This window comes from Bubalus bubalis, chromosome 3 (genome assembly GCF_019923935.1).
Source record: "Bubalus bubalis isolate 160015118507 breed Murrah chromosome 3, NDDB_SH_1, whole genome shotgun sequence".
Taxonomy (NCBI): domain Eukaryota; kingdom Metazoa; phylum Chordata; class Mammalia; order Artiodactyla; family Bovidae; genus Bubalus; species Bubalus bubalis.
Genome location: NC_059159.1, coordinates 113,366,719 through 113,390,761, shown reverse-complemented (window position 1 = coordinate 113,390,761; position 24,043 = coordinate 113,366,719). Strand labels below are relative to the sequence as shown.

Below are 24,043 nucleotides of genomic sequence, written 5' to 3'. Positions count from 1 at the left end.
ATAAAGGGAATGTTAAACAAGATTTAATATTACTGAAAGAATATTACTGGAAAAAAAAAGATATAATCCAGCTAGAACAACCAGTTTCCTATAGACATCCAACACTGTACCTCTTCAAAAGTCTCTTGAGCAGGTCACAACCATCCTCGCTAACCCTAAGTGAAGGGTATAGCCACACTTATGAACTTCTTAAAACCCAGGATCAACTCTGAAAGAAATCTAAAAGCTGATCCAGGTGAATTAGACCCAACTGAACCTGACATCCTGAGACACTAAAGTGTATATAGTAGTTTAAAACGCATCATTATGTCCATCAAATTGAATTAGCATTCTGAAGTTCTATACAACTACACATAAGTTAAGCAGGTAACTATTACTCCTAAGAGATGTATCTTCAGTGAGTAAGCAGTGACTTTTAAGCCAGATAAAATACTACTAAGTTGTTGAGAATAATTTTGGTCTTTAAAAATTGCCTTAAGAAATGCAGATGACTTCCTGAAGAAGCGTATTCCTCCTTTATTGGGAAAGAGAAAACAGAGACTACTGCAAAGGAAGAACTCAGTGATCTTCTCCTTCTGGCTGGATAAAAATTGAATTTTATTACTAAGAAAGTCAAGGTATGCTGAAAACATCAAAATTTCTTCTTTCTCAAAAACAGATTCTGTTACTCTGGGGTTAAAACCCAATTTCTACCTATATCCTCAAAAAGTCCCTTTAATTTTCCCAGTAGGATGGTTAGAAGGTTGGGGATCAGCTGCAAAGTATTTGTTCTCACTATGTGATCAGAAATAAGGCTCAGATCTGCCTTTTATTATCTCCAACATGAAAATCTGATGCTCCTGGAACTTCCACCCATGAAACATTGTGTGTAATGGGAGATAACACAGAAGAGAGGAAAAGAGCCAGTGATGAAATTCAACTCTACCACTTCTGAGTTAAGTAGCCCTGGGCTTGTCTCTTAATCTCAATTAGGCTCAGTTTCTTCCTTTGTAAAATCTGAATAATAATGCCAACATTGTGAGAATTGAGTAAACTTGCCTAGTTCATTGTCTAGTGCAAAAAGTAACATTATTTCTGCTGCTAAGTCGCTGCAGTAGTGTCCAACTCAGTGCGACCCCATAGACGGCAGCCCACCAGGCTCCCCTGTCCCTGGGATTCTCCAGGCAAGAATACTGGAGTGGGTTGCCATTTCCTTCTCCAATGCATGAAAGTGAAAAGTGAAAGTGAAGTCACTCAGTGATGTCCGACCCTCAGCGACCCCATGGACTGCAGCCTTCCAGGCTCCTTGTCCATGGGATTTTCCAGGCAAGAGTACTAGCATTTGTCATATGAATGTTGAGATTGAAGGACAACCATTTTGGACAAACATTTACAAAAGAATTCTAACCATAATTTTTTACTGCTATAAAATAGACAAAGTTATTCCATTTTTATGTGAGTCAGGATCCATCTATCTGTTTACTCCAACCCACTATGGTCAGCATATCTTCAGTGTTGTACTGATTCCTGCATCCACTGTCTCCCTGGATATTACATACCCAAGTGTGGTAACCAGCCTCTAACATGACGTCCAGTGATTATTGTCTACTGATATTCATGCCCTTGTATAGGTTCCTCCCATGATAACTGTATAGCCAATAGGATATTGTGGAAATGATAGTGTGACTTACAAAACTGATTCATAAAAGACATTTTTGCTTCAGGCTTGTTCCCTCTTAAATCACTTGTTCTGGAGCAAGCCAGCTGCCAAGTCAGGATGATACTCAGCAGCCTATGCGGAGGTTCACAAGCTGAGGAATTGAAGCCTCTTGAAGAATCGGACATGACTGAGCGACTTCACTTTCACTTTTCACTTTCATGCATTGGAGAAGGAAATGGCAAACCACTCCAGTGTTCTTGTCTGGAGAATCCCAGGGAGGGAGGAGCCTGGTGGGCTGCCATCTATGGGGTCGCACAGAGTCGACACGACTGAAGCGATTTAGCAGCAGCAGCAGCAACTAGGATTAACTTGCCAGCAATGAGAGTGAGTCACCTAGAAATCAGATTCTCTAGTCCCAGTCAAGTCTTCTGATAAGTATAACCACAGCCAATTTCTTGACTGAAATCTCTCTCTGGGCCAGAATTAGCTAAACTACTCCCAAACTTCTAACCCACAGAAATTGTGAAAAAAAAGTTTGTCATTGTTTTAAGCCAACTTTTGAAGGAATTTGTCACTCAGCAATAGATAACTAATAAACTATGCAAAATCTCATTCATTCACCCAACAAAATCAATGTGTTTTCTATCAGTAGTGAGTGAAGTGTATCAATGGTACAAAGCAATCCATAACATACTTGGTATTTGAAGTGACATGAAAATCATATCAGAGTGCAATGATCAAGTTACTCCAACCTGTTCCTTAAATAGAAGGTGGAAAGCATTTAGCTTTCATCATCACTAAATAGGGGATTTATTTCCAAATATTGATAGCTCTATTAATAATATTAATATCACCATGCTCAAAGAATAACATAACATTTACATATCTTTACTATTATTTCACACAAAATTCTACCTTTAACTCTCTATAGTAATACAGAGATACCAATTTGAATACTAGATAAGTTGTTTAGTAGCTGCACAACCCTGAAACAATAACTTAACATTTCTGAATCTCATATTCATCTTCTGCAAAATGTAATTCATTTCACGTCATAAAGAACTGATGTGAACATCAGGGATATAATTCATGACACAAATTGTACACTTCATAAGTGAAAGCAAATAATCACCATCACTTCCAAAATCAATGCAAGAGTTCTTGAATTGGACAGTGCTTTTACTTTTGAAACTGGCAAAAAATTAACCAGACTGATAATCTCATATTCAGTGAGGTTTGAGAAAAGGCCCTCTTTTACCTGCTGTGTCTGAGAGTAAAACTGGTATAACATTTCTGATGGATAATGTGTCAAAAGCTATAAGAAACAATGCTCTTTGATTCAGCAATTCTATATCTAAAATGTATCTTCAAGAAATATCCTCAAGATATTTGGAAATGTGCCCCAAAATATATGTAAAAGATGTTCTTCACAGGATTATACAAAACATAAAAATTAGGAAAAACTTAAATTGTAACCAATGTAGAATTAATTAATTTGACCAAAATCTATGCCAGAATTACATGACCTGACTTACCAGTTGGACACAGAGACTTCTGGTTAAAGTTTGGTTTTTCTTCTTTCTTAAGAAAGACCCATTAAAATACTAGTCAAAAAATAATAAGTTTATAATCCCATACAGAAAGGAAAATAAGATTATGACTAAATGGATGAAAGAGTTCAACAAAGTTCTGGTAGACATAAGCATGATATTGAAGCTAGACTATAACATGTATGAAAATTGGAAATGAGGAGATAAAAATCTCTGGAAAGTTTCCGGACTCAGAGATTAAAGACATAATAAAGTGTAAAAATAAGAAGTGAAGAAAAAAACAAGGAAGGTAATTTAAGATCCATATACACCATAGTAGCCTGCTTACTCACAAATTACAACCTTAACACAGGTACTCTGGCATATATCAAAGGCAAAAAAATTCTCCTGGTCAGAACTCCTGTTGAGGATGAATGTGTTAGAACCCCAGCAAAAGTCCCCTTCATTCACACAAAGGGAGCTCCTCTAACACTATAATAAGCTAGAGCTCCAACCACTCAAACCAAAAGACAGTCTTTAAGTTTTCAACCTCCCAGATCACTCTTAAGATCTCTTTTTTAAATATAAAACTAACCATATTTTCAACAAAAAATATGCATCCTCAAAGAGGATGTTAAAGACAAATGCACGGAAAAATTGATTTCAGATGAACAGATAATTCAGAGAAGGAAAGAGAATTTCTTAAGTTCCTAATTGATATCTTCTAAGAGATACATGAAGTTATTACTTTCATGAAATGACAACATAATATTATGAAAAGGAAATATCATAGCAAATGAAAGAATTCTTTAATATTAAAACCATAGTTTTAAGTATTAGAAGAATTTATGACTTTTGTTCAAAACCCAAAAGTGGTCAAAAGATAGATTAAAAATTTGACTATGTAACAATTTTTGAATATTTGCATGAAGAAACCATTATAAACAAAGTCAAAACAAAAATATGAGATAATATTTGCAACATATACCACAGACTAGAGCTAATCTCACTGATATATAAATCATATGTAACTATCAAAAAGAAAAAGACCAAAATCCACCCCCCCAAAGAAAAGAACAGGATAAAGAGACAACCCATAGAAAGAAGAAAGGCAAATGACCATAATACATACAAATGAACCTCAATTTCACTATAGTAAAAAATGCAAATTAAAACAACACTGAGATGACATTTCTTACCTATGGAAATGATAAAAAGCCAAAAAAGTTAACAATACACTCAGTTGTTAAAATTGAAGAGAAACAAACACTTTCATACACTCCAGATGAGAACCAAAAATGGGTACCATCCTATGGAGGAATATTTTATACAAATATAATAAATTTATATATGGGTTTTTCCTTTGGCTCAGCAATCTCATGTTTAGGTTTCCACCTGAAGATAAACCAGTTCAAATACAAAACAATAGGTGCTCAAAGCTGTGATTCACTGTAAAATAATGGGCAAAAACAAAGTGTTGGAGAAGGCTCCTGAGAGTCCCTTGGACTGCAAGGAGATCCAACCAGTCCATTCTGAAGGAGATCAGCCCTGGGATTTCTTTGGAGGGAATGATGCTGAAGCTGAAACTCCAGTACTTTGGCCACCTCATGAGAAGAGTTGATTCATTGGAGAAGACTCTGATGCTGGGAGGGATTGGGGGCAGGAGGAAAAGGGGACGACAGAGGATGAGATGGCTGGATGGCATCACTGACTCGATGAACGTGAGTTTGAGTGAACTCTGGGAGTTGGTGATGGACAGGGAGGCCTGGCATGCTGCGATTCATGGGGTCACAAAGAGTTGGACACGACTGAGGGACTGAAGTGAACTGAACTGAAAGTACTATCAGAATCTATCCAAACGCCCATTTGTCAAGACTGGTGGAAAAATTATGGTGCATCAACCCAAGGGCAAACAATCTCTAAGAATTGGTATGGAATGATTTCTAGGATATATTATTTAGTGAAAAAGCAAGGTACAGAACAATATATATGTTATACTACATTTTATACTAAAAAGAAAAAGAGATGTCCAAAAATGGACAGAAAACTTAAGTAGACATTTCACCAAAGAAGACAAACAGATTGCCTTCAGGTACATGAAAAGATGCTCAGCAATGCTAATTATTAGAGAAATACAAATCAAAACTACTTGAAGTGGGAATTACCTGGTGGTCCAGTGGTTAGGACTCTGCTTCCACTGCAGGGGGCACAGGTTCAATCCCTGTTTGGGGAGCTAAGATCCTGCATGGTATGCAGGCAAAAAAAGTACAATGAAGTATCACTTCACAACAGTCAGAATGACAATCATTAAAAGGTCTATGAATAATAAATGTTGGAGAAGGTGTGGAGAAAATGGAACCTTTCTACACTGTTGGTGGGAATACAAATCGGTACAGCCACTATGAAGAACAGTACGGATGTCCTGAAAAAAACTAAAAACAGAACCAACATATGATCCTGCAATCCCATTCTTGGGCATATATCCAAAGAAAACTCTAATTTGAAAAAATACACACACCCCAATGTTCACAGCAGAATAATTTACAATAGTCAAGACATGAAAGCAACCACAATGCCCATCAACAGAGGAATGGATAAAGAAAATATGGTACATAAATACAATGAAATATTACTCAGCCATAGAAAAGAATGAAATAATGCCATTACAGCAACATGGATAGACCTTGAGATCGTCATACTGAATGAAGTAAGACAGATAAAGACAAACCATATGATACTGCTTATATGTGAAATCTAAAAAAGTGGTACAAATGAACTTATTTACAAAACAGAAATAGATTCACAGACATAGAAAACAAACATGTTTATCAAATGTGATAGTGGAATGGGGGAGACAAATTAGAAGCTTGGGATTAACATACACATAGGACTATATATAAAAATAGGTAAAAAACACATTCTTACTATATAGCACAAGGAACTAAACTCAGTATTTTGTAATAACCTATAATGGAAAAGAATCTGAAAAAGAATATGTACATATGTATACATATATATATAATTGAATCACTTTGCTGTCACTTGAAACTAATACAACTTTATAAATAAACTTTATTTCAAGTTTTTAAAAAAAACCTTTTAAAAAGAGAGAATAAGAATGTCTATGTATGCATGTGCACACGTGTGCATTTATTTGATTAATTTTGTCAAAACAAACACAGTCAAGAATATAGTGACTAATGAAATGATGCTCAAATGGGGTAGATGGAAATGATACTCAAGGGGGTAGATGGGAATGGGATAGGAAGGTTAAGTATGAAAAAAAGGTTTCTCTGAGCAATTTTTTTTTTGTATGAACCATGTTTATCAGTTAAAGTTTAGGCATGAGACAAAAGCATACCAATTATTTGAACAGAGGTAATTTAATATGATGAATTGTTAACTATATAACTGAAAGAGTTAGAAAAACACAAATGTATCAGGACGACAAACAACTTCAGGGAGTAGCTACCACCTTTAGGGCAGAAGAATAAGAGATGTTGGAATTATTAAGATTCAGAAATTATTTAAATTTAGAATTGTTCTGCTGGGCTGAAACTCCGAACCTCTAGCATAGGTCATTCCTCAGGTGGTGCTGAGGTCTCTGAGTTCAAAGGAAGGGCCCACGAGCAGGACCTCTGAGGGAGGCTGGTTCTGCAAGTATTTGAAAAACTGCAAGTTGGATTCAACTGCTTCTATCGGATGAGGAAGCATGGCTAGGGAGGCAAGCACAGAAACTGGAAGCTAATAAATAGCCCCACAAGGTAAAAACAGCAAAGGAGCAAAGTTCCATCTAACTCTTCTAGTTCTGCAGACTCCCTGTAGCATCACCTTTGGAAGATTATAGCAGAGAACCAGCTGGAAAAAAACAGAAATGTGGTTTACAGAATCCCAGCCCCAGCATCACAAAGCACAGTGCAGAAGGCTGAGAATCAATAGCTTAATAACTGATGCAACATGTAAATGTTTTATATATTCAAAAATCAAATAAAAAGGAGAAAATCAAACCATAAAATTGAACACCAACAGAAACAAATGAATCTAACTGTATAAAATCAATAACCGCACAGAAAAAGTATTATTTCAAGCACAGGAAACTGTTTGTTCTTACTGTGATACATTGCAAGGACAAAAAGAAAAAATGGCAAAGATACGTAAAAATTCACTCAGTATGTTTATTGTTGATTGTAATACTGCACCTTAGAAATTAACTTGTGCATATTACAGGATTAAGTAAATGAGCATGTGAATAGTATTGAGAACAAAGATTCTCAGTGTTACAGAAAAGGCTTAACAATATAAAATAAGCTTTTAAAAAATCTTATAATGTTAAATTTGAACTGGAAACAGTATGAATTTTTAAAAATATTTTTCCTAGTTCTACTTATAGGAAGAGCCTAGAACCAATGGCAACTAGTAGTTGTCAGTGAACAAGCATTAAGATCTTGGTTTCTAAATACCAGATCCCAGTAAAAGGAACCAGGGACCCTTGCAGAAATGGTTGATTACATACATGGGATACAGAAAATACTAGGCAATGTGGGACATGTTGTATCAAAAAGTAAGAAATGTCCAAAGACAAGCTGAGTCATGAGAAAAAGATGCAGTGAGCTAGCTTGAATCAGCTTCCAGTGGTCAAACTCAGGACAATCTGGCCATTGAAAAGAATAGTAATTACTATTGATTATAACATTTTAAATAAAAAGCCCTTGAATCCACAGTGAAACTCAAAGTGAGAGAGCAAAGAGATAAAAACAAAGTTCTTCTCTGTAAAAGTATGTCTGTTCATAAATGTATAAGTAATTACAGAAGTAGATAATCACCATTTTGCAATGTTCAATGTAACTGACTTAGGTCACCTTAATCAATCTTTGTTAAAACCACCGAGTGAAAGATCTGTGGAAAACCTAGTCACCTGGAGATAACTTACTGATTGCAAAGGGGAAAATGAACCATTTCAGTGGGGATCTCTGAAGAGTATCACCTTAACAAAATGAGTGGACTTAGTAACTATTGCTGGAACAACCTAATATAATCTACTTTCTTATGTGATGCAATATAAAGTACATAAGTTAACCTGTAAGAGTCTCATGGCAAAATATTTAACCTGAGTAAAATCAATTCTCTGGATTCAATTTAAAGGAAGTGCAGAGGACTGGAAAGCATGCTAAATGATACCACGGGGATATAGTCAGACAAATCTAGATTGTGGGACACTATAGAAGAAAAAAGAGTTGGTGGCAATGTGAGGATGAGAAGGTCAGTATTCCTTCTCAGGCTAAGAAAAGTCACTCATAGCAACTGAATGCAGTATATAAATCTAGATAATGTTTTTTTAAATGTATTAAAAATATTTGGAAAACTGAGGAATTGAATATGGGCTAAAAATTATATGCTATGCCTTAAGAAACCCATGAACAGTATGAAAAGGCAAAAAGATATGACACTGAAAGATGAACCTCCAGGGTTGGTAGGTGTCGATTATGCTACTGCAGAAGAGCAGAGAAATAGCTTCAGGAGGAAAGAAGAGGCTGAGCCAAAGTGGAAATGACACCCAGTTGTGGATATGTTTGGTGGTGAAAGTAAAGTCCAATGCTGCAAAGAACAATATTGCATAGTAATCTGGAACATTAGGTACATAAATCAAAGTAAGTTGGAAGTGGTCAAACAGGAGATGGGAAGAATGAACATCAACATTTTAAGAATCAGTGAACTAAAATGGACAGGAATAGGTGAATTTAATTCAGATGACCATTTATATCTACTGCTGTAGGCAAGAATTCCTTGGGAGAAATGGAGTAGCCCCCATAGTCAGCAAAAGAATCTGAAATGCAGTAATTGGGTGCAATCTCAAAAACAACAGATTGATCTCAGTTCATTTCCTAGGCAAACCATTCAATATCACAGTAATCCAAGTCTAGGCCCCAACCACTAATGCTGAAGAAGATAAAGTTGAATGGTTCTATGAAGACCTACAAGATCTTCTAGAACCAACACCAAAAAAAAAAAAAAAAAGATTTCCTTTTCATGATAGGGGACTGGAATGAAAAAGTAGGAAGTCAAGAGATACCTGCAATAACAGGAAAGTTTGGTCTTGGAGTACAAAATGAAGCAAGGCAAAGGCTAACAGAGTTTTGCCAAGAGAATGCACTGGTCATAGCAAACACCCTCTTCCAACAACACAAGAGATGACTCTACACATGGACACCACAGATAACCAATAACAAAACCAGATTGACTACATTTTTTCCAGCCGAAGATGGAAAAAATCTATAGTCAGTGAAAACAAGCCAGGAGCTGACTGCGGCTCAGATCATCAGCTTCTTATTGCAAAAATCAGACTTAAATTGAAGAAAGTAGGGAAAACCACTAGGCCATTCAGGTATGACCTAATCAAATCCCTTCTGATTACACAGTAGAAGTGACAAACAGATTCCAGGGATTAGATCTGAAAGACAAGAGTGCCTGAAGAACTATGGGCAGAGATTCATATCATTGTACAGAAGGTGGTGATCGAAACTGTCCCCAAGAAAAAGAAATGCAAAAAGTCAAAATGGTTCTCTAAGGAGGCCTTACAAATAGCTGAGAAAAGAAGAGAAGCGAAAGGCAAAGGAGAAAAGGAAAAAGATATCCATCTGAATGCAGAGTTCCAAAGAATAGCCAGGAGAGATAAGAAAGCCTTCCTCAGTAACCAATGCAATAAAATAGAGGAAAACAACAGAATGCGAAAGACTAGAGATCTCTTCAAGAAAGTTAGAGATACCAAAGGAACACTTCATGAAAAGATGGGCACAATAAAGGACAGAAACAGGATGATCCTAACAGAAGCAGAAACTATTAGGAGGTGGCAAGAATACACAGAACTATACAAAAAAGATCTTCATGACCCAGATGAATATCATGGTGTGATCACTCACTAGAGCCAGACATCCTGGAATGTGAAGTCAAGTGTGCCTTAGGAAGTATCACTATGAACAAAGCTAGCAAAGGTAATGGAATTCCAGCTGAGTTATTTCAAATCCTCAAAGATGATGCTGTTAAAGGGCTGCACTCAACATGCCAGGAAATTTGGAAAATCAGCATTGGCCCCAGGACTGGAAAAGGTCAATTTTCATTCTAATCCCAAAGAAGGATAATGTCAAAGAATGTTCAAACTACCGTATAATTACACTCATTTCACATGCTAGTGAGGTAATTTTCAAAATCCTACAAGTTAGCCTTCAACACTATGTGAATTGCGAACTTCCAGGTGTATAAGTCAGATTTAGAAAAGGCAGAGGAACCAGAAATCAAACGGACAACATCTGTTGGGTCATAGAAAAGGCAAAAGAATTTCAGAAAAACATCTACCTTTGCTTCATTGACTATGTTAAAGCTTTTGTGTGGATCACCACAAACTGGAAAATTCTTCAAGAGATGGGAATACCAGACCACCTTACCTGCCTACTAAGAAACCTGTATGTAGGTCAAGAAGCAACAGTTAGAACCAGACATAGAAAAACAAACTGGTTCAAATTTAGGAAAGGAGTACGTCAAGGATGTATATTGTCACCCTGCTTACTTAAATTCTTTGCAGAGTACATCAAAAGAAATTCCAGGCTTGATGAATCACAAGCTGGAATCAAGATTGCCGGGAGAAATATCAATAACCTCAGATATGCAGATGATACCACCCTTATGGCAGAAAGCAAAGATAAACTAAACAGTCTCCTGAGAAGGTGAAAGTGGAGAGGGAAAAAAGCTGGCTTAAAACAACATTCAAAAAACTAAGGTTATGGCATCCAGTCCATCACTTCATGGCAAATAGATGGGGAAACAATAAAAACAGTGACAGACTTATTTTCTTGGGCTCCAAAATCACTGTGGACAGTGACTGCAGCCATGAAATTAAAACATGCTTGCTCCTTGGAAGAAAATATGACTAACCTAGACAGTATTATAAAAAGCAGAAACATCACTTTGCCCACAAAGTTCCATCTAGTCAAAGCTATGGTTTTTCCAGTAGTCATGTATGGATTGAGAGTTGGATAATGAAGAAGGCTAAACACTGTATAATAGATGCTTTCAAACTGTGGTATTGGAGAAGACTTTGAGAGTCCCTTGTACAGCAAGGAGATCCAACCAGTCAATCCTAAAGAAAATTAACCCTGAACACTCATTGGAAGGACTGATGCTGAAACTGAAGCTCCATTACTTTGGCCACCTGATGTGAAGAGCCGACTCATTGAAAAAAACCCTGATGCTGGGAAAGACTGAGGGAAGTGGGCAACAGAGGATGAGATGGTTGGATGGCATCATGGACTCAATGGACATGAGTTTGAGCAAACTCTGGGAGATAGTGAAGGACAGGGAAGTCTGGCGTGCTGCAGTCCATGGGTTTGCAAAGAGTAGGACATGACTGAACAACATCACACTTACAAGAGGTGAATTTTATGGTATATAAGTTATATGCAAATAAGGCTGCTGTTTAAAAAAAAAAAAAAAACTAGGAAAAACAGAATTCCACATGAGGATGTCATGGGCCATATGTGAAGTAACTAGAATGAAGGATGATTTTGATTCACTGGTGCACTGTATAAAAAGAAACTCTTTACCTTGAGAGAAATAGGATTTATAATATTGCAGTATAGAAAAAGAACCAGAATCAGAGCTTTTGTTCAGCAGTTTAAAATTTTAATATATCATAAAAATGCAAACAATTTTGTATATCAGTTTTCAATTTTTAGCATCAACTTGTAGCTCCAGAAGACTTTCATCATAGTTACAAAAAATATATTAAAGTTATCTCCCTTACGACACTAAGCCATGTAATAGCTGACCAGAGTTGAGGGAAGTTGAAGAAAGGAAAGGGGTGTCAATGGGTCATCTTTAAAAAGACAGGGATGCTGGGAGTTTGGAGATACAGTTGAAAGTTGATAAATCACTGCAAATGGTGACTAAAGCCACAAAAGTATAAGATGTTTGCTCCTTGGAAGAAAAGCTATGACAAACCTAGACAGCATATTTTAAAAAGCAGAGACATTACTTTGCCAACAAAAGTTGTTATAGTCAAAGCTATGGTTTTTCCAGTAGTCATGTATGGCTGTAAGAGTTGGACCATAAAGATGGCTAAGCATCGAAGAATTGATGCTTTTGAAGTGTGTGTTGGAGAAGACTCTTGAGAGTCCCTTGAACTGCAAGGAGATCAAACCAGTCAATCCTAAAGGAAATCAATCCTGAATATTCATTGGAAGGACTGATTCTGAAGCTGAAGCTCCAGTCTTTGAACACCTGATGGGAAGAGCTGACTAACTAGAAAAGACCCTGATGCTGGAAAAGATTGAAGACAGGAAGAGAAGGGGACGATAGAGGACAAGATGGTTGGATGGCATCACTGACTCAATAGACATGAGTTTGAGCAAGTTCCAGGAGATGGTGAAGGACAGGGAAGCCTGGCATCCATGCAGTCCATAGGGTCACAAAGAGTTGAACATGACTGAGAAACTCAACAACAACAAAAGTGCTTTAATTCTAATACTGGAAATTGCTAAACTGAAAATAGTGACTTTACCATCTAAAATTGGAGAAAAGAGTATGCTGGAATGATGTAAGTAAACTCCACTCTCATATATCATTGTATATCAGACAGTGACCAGTCTCTGAACTGCCTCAATTCCTGTCCTTTCTAGTTAAAACAGTTTAGCTTCTCCGACATTTCTGTGAACTCTTCAGTTTAATATAACCATCCTCTCTGTTGGTGTTTAGTGTATACTAATTTTTAAATTTTGAATTCCACCCAATCAAAAGGACATATCAGTTCACTTCAGTTCAGTTCAGTTCAGTTGCTTAGTTGTGTCCGACTCTTTGCGACCCCATGAATCGCAGCACACCAGGCCTCCCTGTCCACCACCAACTCCCAGAGTTCACCCAGACTCACGTCCATCGAGTCAGTGATGCCATCCAGCCATTTCATCCTCTGTCGTCCCCTTCTCCTCCTGCCCCCAATCCCTCCCAGCATCAAAGTCTTTTCCAATGAATCAACTCTTCACATGAGGTGGCCAAAGTACTGGAGTTTCAGCTTTAGCATCATGCCTTCCAAAGAAATCCCAGGGCTGATCTCCTTCAGAATGGACTGGGTGGATCTCCTTGCAGTCCAAGGGACTCTCAAGAGTCTTCTCCAACACCACAGTTCAAAAGCATCAATTCTTCGGTGCTCAGCTTTCTTCACAGTCCAACTCTCACATCCATACATGACCACAGGAAAAACCATAGCTTTGACTAGACGAACCTTTGTTGGCAAAGTAATGTCTCTGCTTTTGAATATGCTGTCTAGGTTGGTCATAACTTTCCTTCCAAGGAGTAGTGGTTAACTATATGTAAAGTAAAACACTATGTGAAGTGGACATGTTATATTAAGAGATCTATTTAATTATATAGAGTCTCTCTAGTAATAAGTCTTGGGCTCCCCATGTGGCTCAAGTGGTAAAGAATCCACTTGCCAATGCAAAAAATGCCGGTGGGAGATGTTGGTTCATTCCATGGGTCAGGAAGATATCCTGGAGAAGGAAATGCCAACCCACTTAAGTATTCTTGCCTGGAAAATCCCATAGACAGGGGAGCCTGGCAGGCTATGGTCCATGGGGCCATAAGGAGTCAGACACAACTTAGCACAGTAACAAGTCTCAGTACTAGGAAGTCCTCCCAACTGCAGCCATAAAACCCCTCCATTCTTCAGATTTTATCAATAATTAATGTTACATTTTGACCTCCATTTGCAATAAACCTTTGTTGCTAATAATTAATAAAAAAAGTGGTGGAGAAGAAGGTTGCTATTTATTTAGTTCCCATAAAGATCACATACCACCTGCACCATGTTCCTGCTTCTGAAAAATTCATATGTGTAAGAACACACAAAAAGAGACTTGAAAACAGGTATGCTAACATGCAATCAGTAACTGCTGAATGATAGCATAATAGGCAAGGTTTATTTTCTTTCTTTATTCTCATGGGAATTATTTCCCCTCAAAATCTGCATTAATTAGAAATGAGAAAAAAGTTATTTCCATTTTGGAAATTTGAAAACATTGTACCCTATATCAGGGAAAGGCATGAGGCCTAAGGAAGGACAGAAAGGAGGTGCATCTGTTCATCAGTAATGAACGTAATTACAACTCTAAATCAGTCTTGTATTAGTAAACTATGTGTTGGGGTTGACCAGAATCATCTTCTATGCTCAAAATGTTTATAATGGACCCGATGCCTAGATTAGTTTCACATACTTCTCTAGCTATGGTTAGAAACTTACTGATAACATTTTAGTAGTAAAATTTTGAAAAACTTTAGAAAGAATCATCACACTTTAATCCATTATTTGGAGATCAACAAAGAGAACTAGAAATAGCACATAATATGATCCTAATATAGTCTACCCTGCTGCTAAGTAAAGCCGCTTTCTCTTTTCATTGGCCAACAGCATGGCTTGCACCCAACCAGTCACTGCTTGGGGCAAGCAAGCAATGAAAATATTCTCTTCCTAATTTATGTCCCATTGACACTATACCATAGCAGGTATGATCTTGCTTTGTGCCATCAGATCAGATGCTACAACCAAATTCAAGGCCAGGATCATGACCGTGGGTGATCAGCCTTTAATGTGCAGGAGAAATGGAGGTGAAAAGATGATTTATTTGGCTTTTATAGGATCTTTTATTACAGAAACAGGTGTTGGGAGCTCTCCCAGCTAGAATCAGCCACAGAGTAGAGCAGGAGAGCTTTCCTGGACTGCCACAACCACAGAACAAACTGAGCATTCCAGGAATCACTCATTTGATCAGAGAGCCAGAAACAGCACTGAGAAAAAAAGAAGAAAAGAAGGATTATTTTTCTACAAGGTTACTGACAGACTCTAAGCATGGAGAAAGATGGAGGAATGATTGTCCAATTATATAAAATCAGATAAACTCAAACATCTTCAATATCTTTGTTCTGGGATTGATACCAACAGTGCCTTGACTTGGCTTGACTTAGGCAATGCTCCTCTATTATATATATATTCCTTTATTGTTTTCTCTGAAAACTTTCTAAAGAGACTGACTTTATTGTTAGAGCAGAGCCATGAAAGTCATATTCCACACAATGAGTTCCAAGAGGCTGACAACATTATTCTGCTGGGTTGGAATGCAACTGCATCAGATATGCTAGCTCTAGGAAGTCGTGGACTACCTGAGCCCTGGAGATCTTCTAGTTATAGATCCCTCTTGGGGGCATTGAGATTTCTAGAGTACACTCCTACTGCCTTGTTACACAAATGTGGAAGGTAAAAGAGGAAATGTGACATTTTAGATATTCTAAGGAAGGGGAAATTAAGGTTTCTTTGATGAAACATGAGAACAGGAAAATACAGAGGATATGATAATATGGGGTTAGGAATATATATGCCTTTGTGTGTCTTTGACTCTTAAAGGGATGCAAACTATTATATATAGAATGGATAACAAAAAAGTCCTACCATATAGCACAGGGAACTAAATTCAATATTCTGTGATAGACCATAATGGAGAAGATTATAAAAAAGAATATATATATCTGAACCACTTTGCTGTGTAGCAGAAATTAACATAACATTGTAAATCAATCATACTTCACATTTTTAAAAAAGTTTTAAATGATTCCATAAGTGATTTCAGGGGATTTCCTGGTGGCTCAAACAGTAAAGAATCCTCCTGCAATGCAGAAGACCCAGGTCCCACTCCAGTATTCTTGCCTGGAGAATTCCACGGACAGGGAAGCCTAACAGGCTACAGTACCTGGGGTCACAAAGAGTCACACATGACGGAGCAACTAACACACACACAAGTGATTTCACTGTGCAGCCAAAGCTGACAACCATGGCTCTAGGTCCATCTTTTCCTAAGTGTTCTGAACTGAACACAGCAGCCGCTTCAAAGACAGCAGTCATTGACATGCTAAATATTTAAGTAGAAATATTTTGTTTTTCTACAGAGAAAAAAGTTCTTGAAGAGCAAGAACTATTTTATCTTTCCTTTAGATAATTTACTAGCACCTAGCTAAGCAAATAATAAGTCCTTCAGAAATATTTGTTGAATACAGGTTCATCTGTACCATGTTGCTAGATGTCATGTCTATGCATTCAGTTGAGCTCAGTCACTCAGTCATGTCCAAATCTTTGTGACCCCATGGACTGCAGCACACCAGGCTTCCCTGTCTGTCACCAACTCCTGGAGCTTGCTCAAACTCATGTCCATCGAGTAGGTGATGCAATCCAACCATCTCATCTTCTGTTGTCCCCTTTTCCTCCTGCCTTCAATCTTTCCCAGCATCAGAGTCTTTTCAAATGAATCAGTTCTTTACATCAGGTGGCCAAAGTATTGAAGCTTCAGCTTCAGCATCAGTCCTTCCAACCATTACTCAGGACTGATTTCCTTTAGGATGGACTGGTTGGATCTCCTTGCTGTTCAAGAAACTCTCAAGAGTCTTCTACAAACCACAATTCGAAAGCATCAGTTCTTCTGCACTCAGCCATCTTTATGGTCCAACTCTTACATCCATACATGACTATTGGAAAAACCATAGATTTGACTAGATGGACCTTTTTTGGCAAAATAATGTCTCTGCTTTTTAATACGCTGTCTAGGTTTGTCTGAACCACTAAGGAAGCAAAAAAGAGATCTCATTCTATACCACATAACAAACATAAAATCCCATTTTAGACTTCCCTATTCTTTAAGTCCTTTCTGTCATCCTAACACCAGAAGCTTATCACTTGTTTTGCCACCACAAGTAACCTCTCATTCACCTTGATGGCTGATGGCTCCTCCCCACCACAAACCCTACCCAACTCACCTTCTCAGTCCCCACCTATTCCCAACTACCAGGTCTCCCCACTCATAGTACAGATCTGCTCTCTTGGCCTCACTGCTAAGTAGCTTCAAGCCCAGATTCACACATACCCATTAAGTGTGCAATAACATAATGGGTATCTGAGTCTTTTTCAGCAACACAAACCAGCTGGGAGAGTCCCTGAGATTATATTGGGTTGGCCAAAAAGTTCATCCAGATTTTTTCATACCATCTTAAATAAAAGTACAAATGAACTTTTTGGTCAACCCAATAGTTTTTAACAGTAATTCTTAATTGGGGATAATCCTAAAGAAAGGCAATGCCAAAGAATGCTCAAACTACCACACAATTGCACTCATCTCACACACTAGTAAAGTAATGCTCAAAATTCTCCAAGCCAGGCTTCAGCAATACATGAACTGTGAACTTTCAGATGTTCAAGCTGGTTTTAGAAAAGGCAGATGAATCAGAGATCAAATTGCCAACATCTGCTAGATCATCAAAAAAGCAAGAGAGTTCCAGAAAAACATCTATTTCTGCTTTATTGACTATCAAAGCCTTTGACTGTGTGGATCACAATAAACTGTGGAAAATTCTGAAAGAGATGGGAATACCAGACCACCTGACCTGCCTCTTGAGAAACCTATATGTAGGTCAGGAAGCAACAGTTAGAACTGGAAATGGGACAACAGACTGGTTCCAAATAGGAAAAGGAGTATGTCAAGGCTGTATATTGTCACCCTACTTATTTAACTTCTATGCAGAGTACATCATGAGAAATGCTGGGCTGGAAGAAGCACAAGCTGGAATCAAGATTGCCGGGAAAAATATCAATAACCTCAGATATGCAGATGACACCACCCTTATGGCAGAAAGTGAAGAGGAACTAAAAAGCCTCTTGATGAAAGTAAAAAAGGAGAGTGAAAAAGTTGGCTTAAAGCTCAACATTCAGAAAATGAAAATCATGGCATCCAGTCCCATCACTTCATGGCAAATAGATGGGGAAACAGTGGAAACAGTGTCAGACTATTTTGGTGGGGCTCCAAAATCACTGCAGATGGTGACTGCAGCCATGAAATTAAAAGACGCTTACTCCTTGGAAGGAAGGTTATGACCAACCTAGATAGCATATTCAAAAGCAGAGACATTACTTTGCCAACAAAGGTCCATCTAGTCAAGGCTATGGTTTTTCCAGTAGTCCTGTATGGATGTGAGAGTTGGACTGTGAAGAAAGCTGAGCACCAAGGAATTGATGCTTTTGAACTGTGGTGTTGGAGAAGACTCTTGAGAGTCCCTTGGACTGCAAGGAGATCCAACCAGTCCATTCTGAAGGAGATCAGCCCTGGGTGTTCATTGGAAGGACTGAGGCTGAAGCTGAAACTCCAATACTTTGGCCACCTTGTGCAAAGAGCTGACTCATTGGAAAAGACCCTGATGCTGGGGGGGATTGGGGGCAGGAGGAGAAGGGGACGACAGTGGATGAGATGGCTGGATGGCATCACCGACTCGATGGACATGAGTTTGGGTAAACTCTGGGAGTTGTTAATGGACAGGGAGGCCTAGCGTGCTGCGATTCATGGGGTCACAAAGAGTCAGACACGACTGAGCGACTGAACTGAACTGAACTGATAGCCCCCTTGCAGGAAGAGGTAGAAGGCTGAAAGTAAATAATGGAAATGCAGCTTCCCCAGTATTACTCCTTCAGATCTCAAATATATTTAAAATATATGAGACCTAAAACTTGGTTGGAAACTCCAGTACTTTTCCACCTTTAATTCAGGACTTTACATGGATTGCCAAGATGTTTCTAAACTTTGAGGTCAACCCTCCATTAGGTAAAAAAGAAACATTGGTCATTGCTATAATGCTGGCTGTGTGGTAATTTACTTTAAAATAGACTGGGTCTAGAGGCATCTGTTTAGTATTTGAAATACACTTATAAAGAATACAAACCTCCAGAGGGTTTTAGTAAGAACTTCAAATATGGTTATCAATATTAACACCAGATGGTTTCTTTATTAGCTTAAGGATTGTTAGAAATCACTTTTCTCTGGTAAAGTAAGTGGAATTCAGATATATCATGGGCTAGAAAGACTGTTAGGGCCTCACCAAACTTTCTTGAACCAGAAGAATAAAGTCAGCAGTATCCTAAATATCCTAATCCTTGGCTCAGTCTAGACCTTTGTTTGGGCCTATGTTCTTCCCACTTCATAGAGGACTGTCATCTGAACCAAACAGAAAGTTAGCACCTAATCATCAGAGTGGTAGTGAATCAGCATCACACGAACTTCTCTTTAAGATACCCATCGAAATGCCAACAGTCAGAGAAGTAAGGACCTTCTAAGCTTATAAAACTGCTTCACTGGTGGCTCAGTGGTAATGAATCTGCCTGCCAATGCAGGAGACGTAGGTTCAATCCTCAGGTCAGGAATATTGCCTGGAGAAGGAAACGACAGCCCACTCAAGTATTCTTGCCTGGAAAATCCCATGGATAGAGGAGCCTAGCAGGCTACAGTCCATAGGTCACAGAGTCAGACGCAACTTTGTGACTAAGCAACAATAACAACAAGCTTACAAGAACAGGTAATATGATCATTTTGATGTCTCCTTACTAATAAAAGTGGGAATGTTTGGCAGAATTTGGCCTAAGACTGTTTTCAATATATTGGATTGGCCAAAATATTAATTTAGGTTTTTCTATATCAGCTTACAGAAAACCCAAACCAACTGTTTGGCCAACCCAATAGAATCCCACCTAGTAGAAAGATTGTGGGGGAAATTGGTATATAAGGACTTGGTGAAATTTTAACAAATGGGCCTGAATTTTGCCAAAAGGTCAAACTGACTAAGATCACTTCACAAAACCAAGACTTTCTGCCTCTAACAGAAAAACTTGAGCAGCATTTTTCAGGACAGCACTGGTTCCCTCCCAATTTGCACAATCCTTGGCTCTTTGTGCTAACCTCACAATCTCAGTGGGTTCATACACTCTGAGGAAGTGTCTAGGGGTTGAGCTGATGTGAAAGCCTATGACCTTCTAAACCTCCCCTTCATAAAATTTCTAAGCTCTTGGGGGCACTTCTTTCTCTCACTCCCCAGGACTTGCTCTGCTGTGCTTTGTTCTGGAGAAGTACGGTGTTCAATATTATAGCAGCATCTTTAAGCTCTAATCCTCAGCTTTCAGTATGCATAAGAATCAGTCCAAGAACTTTCTAAAAATGCATGTGCTATTTCCAAACTTTACTGCCTATATTTCACCATATTTGAGGTGGAGCCCCCAAATCTACATTTTTTACTTGCACATTCAAGGGACTTGGATGTAAATGGCCTGAAACTATGGTTGAATAAATATCTTCAGAATTTCACTTGGGCTTCATTAGCAATAAGGAGGATCATCCCAGTAGAGAAGTCTAATGAGAATGCTTCTGAACAGCTGGCCCTGAAAGTTTAGGTATTAATTTTCAGAGCATGAGGTGACCATTCAATGCATGAAGCCCTTATAAGTGTTTATTAAATCTGGAATATATTATATATTGAATATTACCTGTATTTGCTTTCCTCCCACTATCTAATCTATTTCTTCTCATATCACTATTCCACTTAGGATGTTGCTTTTCTAAGCCCAACACTAAAATCTATATAATCTTTCCTTTCGAGCATTTGGTTAGGAAATTTTTTGAAGGTTTAAATCTAATTCTGATGTTCCTTTCAAGAAATGGTTCTCAAATATTAGCATGGAAAATTCACACAGGAAAAAGAAAGATGCTTCCAGAGGTAATGTACCTGGAAGCCTCTCTGAAAGCTATAAAATTAACTGGCTTAAGAGAACCATGAGTGCTACCCATGCCCCAGGACAAAAGGAGCAAACTGAGGGGAAAATACTACATGGGGATCATATAGTACCAGGCCCTGGCCACACAGCACCACCTCCTACTCATGGAGTCATTAAATAGCACCCTATAGCAAGAGTTAGAGAAGGCAATGGCACCCCACTCCAGTACTCTTGCCTGGAAAATCCCATGGATGGAGGAGCCTGGTAGGCTGCAGTCCATGGGGTCACAAAGAGTTGGACCCGACTGAGGGACTTCACTTTCACTTTTCACTTTCATGCATTGGAGAAGGAAATGGCAACCCACTCCAGTGTTCTTGCCTGGAGAATCCCAGGGACGGGGGAGCCTGGTGGTCTGCCATCTATGGGGTCACACAGAGTCGGACACGACTGAAGCGACGCAGCAGTAGCCGCAGCAGCAAGAGTAATCTCTTGTATCAGAATCATCTGGAATTGCTGAAAGAAATACAGATTCCTGGGATACACTCCAGATCCACTAAATTAGAATCCCTGGGGAATAGGCCCCAAAGATGTATTTTAACAAACATATTTGGTGATCTCAGGCTCCCCTTGTGGCTCAGCTGATAAAGAATCTGCCTGCAATGAGGGAGACCCAGATTCGATCCCTGGATTGGTAAGATCCCCTGGAGAAGGGAAAGGCTACCCACTCCAGTATTTTGGCCTGGAGAATTCCATGGGCTATATAGTCCATGGGGTCGCAAAGAGTCAGACACGACTGAGCGACTTTCACTTTCACTTGGTGATATTTACCGACACTAAAGTTTGACTACAACCCTGAAGGGGACTTCTGCAATCAGATTCACGCCATTCACAAAAATCTCTCCACTGAGTGCCTGTAATTGTACCTATGTGCCTCTTTAAAAGAGTTTTTGTACAGAGAAGTGTCATTTAAGTAGAAAGAAATGAAACAACAGTAAATAGATATAATATTGGGACAAAATGCAAACACTATAGAAAGTTCTGAGTGAGGAAGATTTAACGATAAACAAGTGATTTATAAAGGTACTGTGGATTAACACACTACATTCTAAATAACTACTTTAAAAAGATAATTGTGCTAAGTGCTAAGTTGCTTCAGTTGTGTACAACTCTTTGAGACCCTACGGACTGGCTCCTCTGTCCACCAGGCTCCTCTGTCCATGAAAATCTCCAGGCAAGACTACTGGAGTGGGTTGCCATTTCCTTCTCCAAAAAAAAAAAGAAAATTACGGTATTCAAAAGTGCCAAATGCATCTCATTTTATGTATTATAATGTACATTTTTGACAATATAAATATGTCATAAAAACATAGATTCATGACAAACAAAAGGAGTCAATAATCTGTCCAATGTATGGAAACTAACCATGGGCTATTTAACAGAAACGCAGTTGCTAACCACCAAGTATAAAAAGCAAAAGGATAAATACTGTGCCCTGCTGATGGCCATGAACCAGAGCCAGAAATTCCTTTTTGAACAAGGCAATTTCCCAAGAGGGAGGCGTTTGCAAAGCACAATTTAGGCTGGTAGGACTAGAAAAGGAGTCCAGTGACCAGAACTGGAAGTGCAGGAGCACAAATCACAGCTGGTTTCTCCAGCTGAGTTCACCCATGTATATTACATCCAGTAGCACGGTCAACAGCAGAGAGTATGGATACCTGTGGAATGCTCCAGTGTGAAAGGGAGCTCAGATCATTGAATTGACCCTCCTTGTGTTCTAGATAAGAAACCTAGGCAAGTAATTTAGCCTCTCTGGCCTTTGATGTCATACCAACTCACTTGTGCCAAGTTAAGACTACAGCCCAGATGATGAGACTTCTCATTCAGTGTCCTTTCCTCCATTCCATTCCCCAAAACGTGGCTACTCTGCCAAATCATAATAGAAAATAAAATTTTATAGGCAAATTTTGCCGGCAAATTTTATTTTTGCCTTAAAATCATATATAATATAAATCATTTCTTAATGTGAGTCTCGAATATTTACTGAATAACGTCTATGTGTGAAATATTGGGTTGACCAAAATATTCATTTGGGTTTCTCCATAAGATGTTATGGAAAAACTCAAGTGAACTTTTTAGCCAACCAATACTTGTTAAATGTTAGGATTAATTTTTTCCTCTGAAAAACTCAGCAAAGATGTTTCATGAGAGCATGGTAATTATGGTGCACTTTCTATTTCTTGTGTTTTGAACTGTTATGAGAACAGATTCTGATACCACTACATCTACACTTTGCACCTGCTGTCTATTGAGATTTTCACAAGAACTGGAAACGCATTTCTGAAGGATCTCCCTTAGCAACAATGCTAAAAATTAAGCAAATGAAATGTTTTAAAACTGAGCTGATCTATCTATTACCATTACTACTGAAAATAATGCTCAGACAAAGGCGGTAACTGAGTTTACTCGGGCATCTTTTCAAGGAGGAAAAGGGGTTCATTTTCAATCCAGAGAATTCTATAAACTCTATTCAATAGAACCACACTTTTCAAATGGCATAGAGCCCAAGAGTTCCAGAAAGTTGCTTCTGAATGGATGGTGATTTGGGACAGGGGCCTACAAAGTAGGGGTGTGGGTAGAACAAATTCTGGATAAACTGAAACAATTTGTATATTGGGGCCCCACATAAGCTTTCATTCTTTGTTCCCCCCAAATGATTCTGCTGCTGCTGCTAAAAAAAAAATATGAAAATATCACATTAAGTCACCATATACAACAAAAATTTAATTTCAAAGCTACTGTATAACACAGGGAGCCCAGCCTGGTGCTCTGTGACAATCCAAAAGGGTGGGACAGGGTGGGGTAAAAGAAGTTCAATTGGGAAGGAACATATCTATACTTATGGCTGATTCATTTTGCTGTACACTAGAAACCAAGACATTGTAAAGCAATTATTCTCTAGTTAAAAATAAATTTTAAAAATTCTAACTTCATAGAATGGCATATATAAATAATACTTTTTAACAATTGAAAGCCTTGGTTTACAACTATATTTATTTCATAGATATTTGTCTTCTTTCTCTATATATGAATATATCTTCAATTCAGTTCAGTCATTCAGTCATGTCTAACTCTTTGTGACCCCATGGACTGCAGCAGGCCAGGCTTCCCTGTCCATCACCAACTCCTGGAGCCCACTCAAACTTATGTCTATCAAGCTGGTGATGCTATCCAACTATCTCAACCTCTGTTGTCCCCTTCTCCTGT

General features: G+C 38.3%; 1 long non-coding RNA gene across 1 annotated transcript in view; it reads right to left on the bottom strand.

Annotated features, from left to right (window-relative positions):
- Positions 1-24,043, bottom strand: part of LOC123332846 — a 172,540-nt gene that overhangs the window by 78,173 nt on the left and 70,324 nt on the right. The gene's annotated exons all lie outside the window — the stretch shown is intronic.